Source organism: Corylus avellana, chromosome ca1 (genome assembly GCF_901000735.1).
Source record: "Corylus avellana chromosome ca1, CavTom2PMs-1.0".
NCBI lineage: Eukaryota > Viridiplantae > Streptophyta > Magnoliopsida > Fagales > Betulaceae > Corylus > Corylus avellana.
Window position 1 is genome coordinate 45,351,076 of NC_081541.1, and position 9,639 is coordinate 45,360,714.

The window sequence follows — 9,639 nt, forward strand, 5'->3', positions numbered from 1 at the left end:
GTTTTCTTGACTTTGCTGGTTGTTGCTAAGATTGCTACCAAAGGAATTAAACATTTATGCATGTTTATAGTATTATCAAGATTTCTTTTCTTCTAATTAGGGAGTTTCTCTTGTATACTTTTTATGTAGCAGGGTTTGAGCTTTTAATGAGATTGCATTACTTATATAGCAAAAAAAAAAAGAGTATATTATCAAGATTTCTTTTAAGATGTTTGCTGTCATTTGTAAAGAAAACGCTATATCATGAAAGGGACAATCTATTTTCTAATATTTAGAGGTGTGTATCAACTCTGTTTCGCAGTATGGGTTACCTTCTTTTTTCTTTTTCTTTTTTTTTTCCTCATTTTTTGTTCTTTTTCTTTTTAAATTGTTTCCTCTGTAACCAAAGGATGGACCAATGGACACAAGAATACTTAACATTTTTCTCTTGAATTGAGATTGGTGAATTCTTTTTTGTTAATAGTATTGCAATGTTTTTTCTTTATAATGGTTTGTTTGGGATTGTGATTTCAAAATTTTGAAATAGCGATTTTAAAATGTGCAATTTGAAAGCATGACTTTTAAAAATGCAGTTACGTGTTTGGCAAAATCACAACTTGGCCTTTAAAATTGCAATTTAGCAAAAAAGCACATCCTTACCTGTAATTAGAAAACACAAGTTTTCTTCGTTTTCAAATCGTAATTTTTTAAAAAGGCAATTCCAAACAATCAATTTTTTACAATTTGATTTAAAATCACACTCTTTATTTATGAAATTGAAATGCCAAACGCATGTCCTAAATGGGCTTGCAGAGTCCCAGTTACTCATCTTTACTTTAAAAACAAAATTTCCCCAAACCTCTTGAATTATAATGTTCAGATTAAAAGAACTACCACTGCATGTTTGTTTGCATATATTTATGGGGATCATTAAATAAATGGCACAAATAGAGAAATAAAATTATGATCTTTTTTTTTGATAATCAGACTGATGTATTATTAATCAACTAGCTTAGAGCCCGTGCTACGCACCGGGTTTTTTTTTTATTTTGTAATTTACTCAAAAAGTCTTTAAAAGATTATCAACAACAATTTTTATTTTCTTCTCTTAATTAACTAATTAGCTACCAAAAATGACAAATGTTCATAAGATCCTTTTAAACCATAGTTTTGCTCAATACATAGATTAATCAATGACACCACTTCTCCTCCACTACACAATCCATTATGGTAAAATTTTGTCTTTCAGGAGTTGAACTTTCTCCTCATAAACAATTTTTTTGAGAAATTTTTCTATTACACTAACAAAAATAAATAAGTGTTCTAAAATATATGAGCATATTGATATTTGATTATAGTTATGTTTACTAATTTTGTAAACAAAAGAATGTTGGTAGTTTAATTTTTCTTTTTAAAAATGAAAGAGATAAAAAACACTGGCAGGAATATTGATATAATCTAATTATACATCGTACCAAAAATAATGATAGGAAACTTTTTCACTATCATTTCCCTTAATTCAACGTGAAATTTACAAAAGAAAACTAATCAATTTGAATAAATAATATATAAATTAGTACAAAATTTAAGGGAAAAAAAATGGAAGAACATAACCACTCTTTTTTTTTAAAAAAAACCATCCTTCACATATATAAAGTAAATGAAACTAATTTTAAGACATACAGGAAAACAAAGACGAAAAAGTCTACACAATGAACATTGACATAATCTAAAAAAACATCATACACTGTACCAAAAATAATGATAGGAAACTCTTTCACTATCATTTCCTAATTCAATGTGAAATTTACAAAAGAAAAATATTCAATTTGAATAAATAATATATAAATTAGTAGAAAATTTAAGGGATAACAATGGAAGAACATAAATACATTAAATAAAGATAAAATAAAAAACTAAAAATAAAATTTTAATATAATTGAAAGAATTGTCTTTTTTCTACTGTATACGTTTTCCGATTCCAATGAAACCTTAAAAACCAATGTCATCCATTAATTAAGCATGTAAACAGATAAAAAAAAATTAAATTACTCAATGAACAACAACATGTACAAACTAAAAAATTATCAACCAAAAATAACGATAAGAAACTCTCTCTCTCATTATTATTTCTTGAGTTCAATGTAAAATTTACCAAAGAAAAGTAATCATTTGAATAAAAAATAATATATAAATTAGAAAAAAAAATAAGGGACAAAAAAAAAAATGGAAGAACATAAGCACCGGAAATAAAGATAAAAAAAAGGAAAACAAAAATGAAAATACTAATTGAAAATAACTATTCTGGATAAAAAAAAAATAAAAAAAAAATTGTAGTATAATTTTTCATTGAGAAACAACGATTGGAAAATTGAAAAAAAACTGTTCTAGAAAAAAATATATATATATAAAAAAGAACTGTAGTATAATTTTTCATTGAGAAACAGCAATGTAAATCTCTCTCTCTCTCTCTCTTGTCTTTTTCTGAATTGATTGTGAAATTTACAAAGGAATATTGAGATATAAATAGACAGTAAGAGAAGAAAAAAAAATTAGAAAAAGATATAAGGGACAAAAACAAAAATGGAAGAACATAAGCACCGAAAATAAAGATAAAAAAAAAAACGAATAAAATGAAAATACTAATATAATTGAAAATAACTATTCTACACTTCATTGAGAATAGTATAATTTTTCATTAAGAAACAACGATTGGAAAATTGAGAAGAACTGTTCTTGGAAAAAAATAAAATAAAGAAAAGAAATCATTAAGAAACAACGATTAGAAACTCTCTCTACCTCTCTCTTGTTGTCTTGTCTTTTTCCTGATTTGAGTGTGAAATTGACAGATGAACATTGATATATAAATAGAAATCAAGAGAAGAGAAAAAGAAAAATAAACAGAGAGAGAAAGAGAGAATTTCAGAACCTTTTGTTTTATTCATTAAGACAATTAAATATATTACAAATAAAATTCATACATTTTAATTGTCTCATATTGAGATATAAACATAAAGCAAGAGAAGATAAAAAGAAAATTAAATAAAAAGAGAGAAATAGAGAATTTAAAACCCTTTTATTTTCTTCATTAAGACAATTCAATGCATTACAAATAAAAAATCAAAAAATCGGTTCAAACATAAATTATGGGAGAGAGAAAGATATAAGACATTTAAGTGGAGATAGAGGGAGAGAGAGACCCCTACGGATTTATGGGAGAGAGAGTTAAGACAAAAAAAAAAATTAGGACACGTGTCGCAATTCTACGCTCTCTTTGAGCCAAAACTCGGCTTTTATATATGATGATGATGAATATATATAATAATATATCTCACATTGAGATATAAACATAAAGCAAGAGAAGATAAAAAGAAAATTAAATAAAGAGAGAATTTGAAAACCTTTTGTTTTCTTCATTAAGACAATTCAATGCATTACAAATAAAAAATCAAAAAATCGGTTCAAATATAAATTATGGGAGAGAGAGAGAGAGAGAGAGAGAGAGAGATATTTAAAACATTTAAGTAGAAATAGAGGGAGAGAGAGAGAGACCTACGGATTTATGGGAGAGTGAGAGTTAGCACAATTAATTAAAAAAAAAAAAAAAGAATTCAGATATAAAATTATGGGAGAAAGATTTAAGACATTTAAGTGGAGATAGAGGGAGAGAGAGAGAGAGAGAGAGACAAAATTATGGGAGAGAGAAATAATTAAGACACTTAAACCATATAATTACTTTAGAGTGAGAAAAGAAAAGGTTCAAACATAAAATTATATTAAAAAAAACGGTCGAAACATAAATTATGGGAGGGAGAGAGATTATGGGAGAATGAGAATTAGCACAATTAATTAAAAAAAAAAAAAAAAAACGATTGAACACAAATTATGGGAGAGTAAAAGTTAGCACAATTAATTGTCTTAAACCATAGAATTAGTTTAAGACATTTAAGTGGAGATAGAGGGAGAGAGAGAAAAAAAAAAAAAAAGGTTGAAACACAAATTATGGGAGAGTGAGAGTTAGCACAATTAATTAAATGCCTTAAACCATATAATTAGTTTATGACATTTAAGTTGAGATAGAGGGAGAGAGAGAGAGACGTGGGAGATGGAAACGGTTGAAACACAAATTATGGGAGAGTGAGAGTTAGCACAATTAATTAAATGTCTTAAACCATATAATTAGTTTATGACATTTAAGTTGAAATAGAGGGAGAGAGAGAGAGATGTGGGAGATGGAGTTAGGAGGACACGTGTCGCAATTCTAAGCATTCCCTACGTCAAAACTCGGCTTTTATATATATATATATGATGATCAAAAACTGTCAAAACAGCCCTCCAGTACAAAACAACTCTCCAGTAAAACTAAACATATCAAAACCATCCTTACCCCATAATACCATTTTCTCCCTGGTAGATTACAGGCACTGGTGCGGGCCACCCGAAGGCTACCCAGCACCATTACCCTCGCCAGGTTCTTCGAAAGCGGGATGGGATCTTACATGTTGACACCTTGCTGCAGAGTAATTTTTGAAGGCATCGTTGGCTTGCTGTACCATGACGTTCGGATGAATAAATGACCCCCCATGGACGAAATCATTTCGCCTATGCCACACTCGGCGTGCTGTCCCTACAAACATACCGAGTTCTTCTTCTTCACACACCTGGAATAAAACCTCCACCACTTCCCTGAACGTTGGACCAGTGAAAGAGCTCTTCTGGAATTTCTTTAGACTTACACTCCACACATCCCTAGCCGATGGACAGTCCCACAAGATATGAAAGCTTGTCTCATTGTCTAGTTCACAAATCGGGCACAATGCATCCCTTGTTATCTTCCTACGGCTGAGGTTTGCTTTGGTTGGGAGGATCTCTTTACAGGCTCTCCATAGGAAATTCTTCTCTGCGTTTGGGATTTTTAATCTCCACAACTTTCCCCATATCTCCTCTTTCTTCTCCGTATTGGAACTGCCTGCCCTCATCAGTATTTCCTTGCGCATGGCTAAATGATAAGCGCTCTTCACAGTGAAGAGGCCATTCTTTGTTTCTCGCCATATGACAGCGTCCCTTCTGTGTAGATTGATAGGAATTGACAGAATTGCCTCTACCTCTTCTGGAGAGAATATGCTCTCTAATAAACCTTTATTCCACCCCTGCAAGTCTCTATCAATTAACTCCCCAACCTTTGCTTCCGTTCCGAGCAGCCTAGGTGGCGATTGAATGGCAAAAGTGGTTTGGCGAGGGATCCATTTATCCCCCCAAATCAGTGTACCTTCTCCATCACCTATCCTGCAAAAAAGTCCCTCTTTTAACAGGTCACATGCTCCCAATAGGCTCCTCCATGCGTAGGAAGGTTTATATCCCAGTTTTGCCTCCAAGATTGAATGATGGTTATAATATTTTGCCGATAATATTCGGGATACCAAACTGTCCGGATACTGCCATAGTCTCCAACACTGCTTGGCTAGTAAAGCCTTATTAAAACTTCTAAAGTCCCGAAACCCCATACCTCCTTTGGACTTTGGTATTCCCATTTTATGCCAACTCATCCAATGTATGCCTGAAGCTCCCCACCAAAACTGCTGCATAAGGGAGTTTATCTTGGAACACAAAGTGTTTGGGAGTCTAAACACACTCATACAATAGGTTGGTATTGCTTGAATTACCGCCTTAAGCAATATTTCCCGCCCCGCCTGGGATAACAGTTTAAATTTCCAATCTTGCAATCTTTTCCACACCTTATCAATTATACCTGTAAATTCTTTCGTTTGGGATTTGCCCACCAAAGCTGGCAACCCGATATATGTATCATATCTCTGTGAGCTAGCAATTCCCGCAACATCTAGAATTTTTTTCCTTTCATCCGCCAAGGTGTTATTGCTGAAAAAGATGGCCGTCTTGGAAATATTCAGTTTCTGACCCGATGCTACTTCATAAGTTTTGAGGAGGGTAGAGATACTATGCCAATGAGCCACATCTGCCTTGCAAAACAGTAAACTGTCGTCAGCAAAAAATAAGTGATTAAGCCGAGGACCCCTTTTTGATGTGGGAACCCCCGCTAAAACACCTTCTCTATCCGCTTTCATTAATAAGGAACTCAAGGCCTCGGCACATATCAAAAAAAGATAGGGGGACATAGGATCTCCTTGTCTAAGACCCCTAGAAGGAATAATCCTTCCCGTAGGTATCCCATTCACCAGAACTGCATAGTTCGTCGTAGAAACACACATCATAACCAATTTAATCTATGGGGGAGTAAACCCCATTTTACCCATAACCGCCTCCAAAAACCCCCATTCTACCCTGTCATAGGCCTTACTCATGTCAATTTTAACTGCCATGTAGCCCTTCTTTCCCCGCATTCGGGAATGCATGGTGTGAAGGGTTTCATATGCAGCTAAGATATTGTCTGAGATAAGACGTCCCGGAATAAAAGCACTTTGAAAATGGGAAATGATGAGGGATAAAAATCCTTTAAGCCGATTAGCCAAAACCTTTGAAATAATTTTGTACAACACATTGTACAAACTAATCGGTCTAAAGTCGGTGACACAAGAGGGATTTTTTTTCTTAGGAATGAGCGGTATATGTGTAGAATTTAAAGAGCTATCAATAACAGCATTAATGAGGGAAAAAAGTATAGCTTTGCAAACCTCAGGGCTCACAATGTCCCAATTCTTCTGAAAAAATCCAGCATTGAAACCATCCAGGCCAGGGGCTTTTAATGGAGCCATCTGGAAGAGAGCCTCTCTAATTTCTTCCTCCCCAAACGGTCTCATAAGCGACTCATTCATAGCCCCCGTCACCTTGACTTCTATGGCACTCATCAAACTATCTTCAATTGCAACACCTCCTGTGGAAAATAAACTTGTGAAGTAATTTTCAAACGTTCTCCCCACCTCCTCTTGAGTCCTCCATAAACCTCCATTTTCGTCGTGGATTTGATGAATATGATTTACCTTCCGTCTTTGGTTTGCACGCGCATGGAAATATTTTGAGTTTTGATCTCCATGCTTGAGCCAGTCCATTTTTGCACGTTGCCGCCACCTCAAGTCCTCTTGTTCCGTCAGAATTTTTAATTCCTGTTGGAGTTCAAGAATTTGCCCCACTTCCAGCTCCCTGTCTTCACCCTGTATTTCGGCTAGTCTGAGGCGTTGTTGTGCCAGTAGTCTGGTTGAATTTCCCACTTCATCACGTTGCCATTGCTGTAGGGACTGTTTGCATGCCAACATATTTCTCATTAAGTGGTGCCACGGATCCGACAGGTTAGAAGGCCCCTGCCACGAATTCCTGATGACATCCCGATATTTCTCATGCAGCTCCCATCCAGATTCGTATTTGAAGTTTCTGGGTCCCCTTCGAGCAACATATTGGCCCTTCAATCTCACGAAAATTGGACAATGGTCTGACCAAACCGAGACACCCACTAACACCTCCACGCTTTGATACAATTCACACCAACTTTGATTGGCCACTGCTCGATCGAGCCTTTCTTTAGTAAATTCTTCCCCTGCACGACCATTATTTCATGTGAATTTTGGCCCCTTAAAGCCCAAATCCGTCAAACCACACACCTCCATAGTATTTTGAAAATTTTCCATCAACCCCCTTGGACGTCCATTCCCTCCAAATTTCTCCTCTAAACAAATGATTTCGTTAAAATCACCAATACATAACCACGGAGAGGGGTCCATCGTAGCAATGTATTTAAGTAAATTCCAACCTTCCGGTCTTTTGTTGGGATTGGGATGCCCATAGAATCCCGTAAGCTTCCATGGAGGTTCCGTCGGAGAAGGAACAATCTTGGCATTGATGTGCCGTCGACTGTAATTTTGGATTTCTAACCCAACTTCCACTCTCCATAAGAGTGCCAAACCACCACTTTTACCCACACAATCAACCACCATCATATGCTCAAATCCCATCTGCACCCGCACCCAATCCATCTTGTTTGCTCTCATCTTAGTTTCCATTAAGAAAACTATATCGGGCTTCTTGTCTTTTACCAAACGACAAAGTTCTCGGACTGTTCGAGGGTTCCCAAGCCCTCGGCAGTTCCAGCTTAAGCAAATCATTGCGGTCGGCGGGGCTGGTTACCAGCCGCCGCCAATCCCGAACCATTTTTGTCGTTTGTAACCCTCCCTCCATTTAGGTGCATAGGACATCCTCCCTTTTGACGTCCTTTTTTTGCTTCATCCTCCATCCCTCCATTAAACTCCCTCATCTTTCTTTTGCCAAGACTTTCCCCCCTGTGTCCTCCATTGGGCTTCAACCTTTCAGTTTTTTTCCAAGTGTCATCGCTAACACGTCGAGTTATGTGAGTGTCATCATGGAGGGCGTTTTTCATTTTTGCTTCAACCTCTGCCATAGTAAAAAAATTATTACCAGAGGAGGATCTTTCTTCATTTTCTCCAGCACCCCTCCCCTCAGCAAAAATACCCTTCTGCCCTCTACCAGCCGCATCACTTTTTAGATATTCTTCTTTTTGTGCCAGCTCATTCAAAAAATTCATTAATGGTTCCGGGTCCTGGCCATTAACATTCACGCTCTCCTTTCCTTCTAAGTTCTCTCGCAGCTCTTTCGTTGGAAAATTTTTCTTAATTCCATTTTGAGATTTTTCTCCTCTACTTTCCCCCCTCACTCCTTCCTGCCCGTGATTTCCTCCCTGATTTTCAGTAAGCAGATTTCCTTCCTTCGCACCATCCACGTCCGTACCTCCATCAACCAGAGACGATATTTTTGTGGAAGGAAAGTTTGACTCCCTGGATCTTTCCTTTGATAGCCGCCCCCCTTGCTCCGCCGTTCTGGAGGACTCGCCGCCCATTTCGTAAGGGTTTGTTTGAGATTGTGTTTGAGGTGTTTAAAAGAGCTTTTAACACTCAAAAAGTTCGTTTTAAAAAAAAAAAGTATTCGTTTGGTAAAAAAATTAAAAGCGCTTTTAAATATCCAAAAAAACACTTTTTGCAAAAACTTAAAAATGAAGCTTTTGCCTAAAAGTTTTTTTTTTTTTTTTTACTTAAAAGCGCTATTTCTTAAACGCAATTTCAAACCTATTCTAATTGTTTTGTATTTGTTAATTAAACATAATTTTAACTATATGTGTACAAGCTATTAAGCAAACTTTTTTTTTTCAAGCTGATTTTTATAGGCGAATTTTACATGGCAGATGGTAAAATGCCCATTTCAATGACCAGAAATATTCTAACGCAATATATTATATAAAACTTTATTTAAAGCACCATTGAATGTGACTTGATTGACATTGTTGAATCTGTTGGCTGCTATAGTTTGGATTTCCTACGGTTATCCATTACTGACATTGACATTCAATAATTCAAAAAAATTCCTGGTTCTTATACCATTCATTATCATTAATTTTCCACAGAATTTTCTCACCAAATTTACAAATTCAAAGAAATGCCGGTGGCCATGGAATTTGGGTCATTTTTAGTTAAAACGGATCGAAGAGGAGCCGGTCCTTGTTAATATAAGGGTAAAATTGTCATTTTAATGACAATTTTGCCATTATATTAAAGGGTTAAATACTCCATACCCCCTTGGGGTTTCCTAACTTTATTTTTTCTCCCTTGGGGTTTCATTTTTATCACAGGAGGCCCCTGTGGTTTTGATAAGTGACCAAATTAGTCCATCCGTTAGTTGACC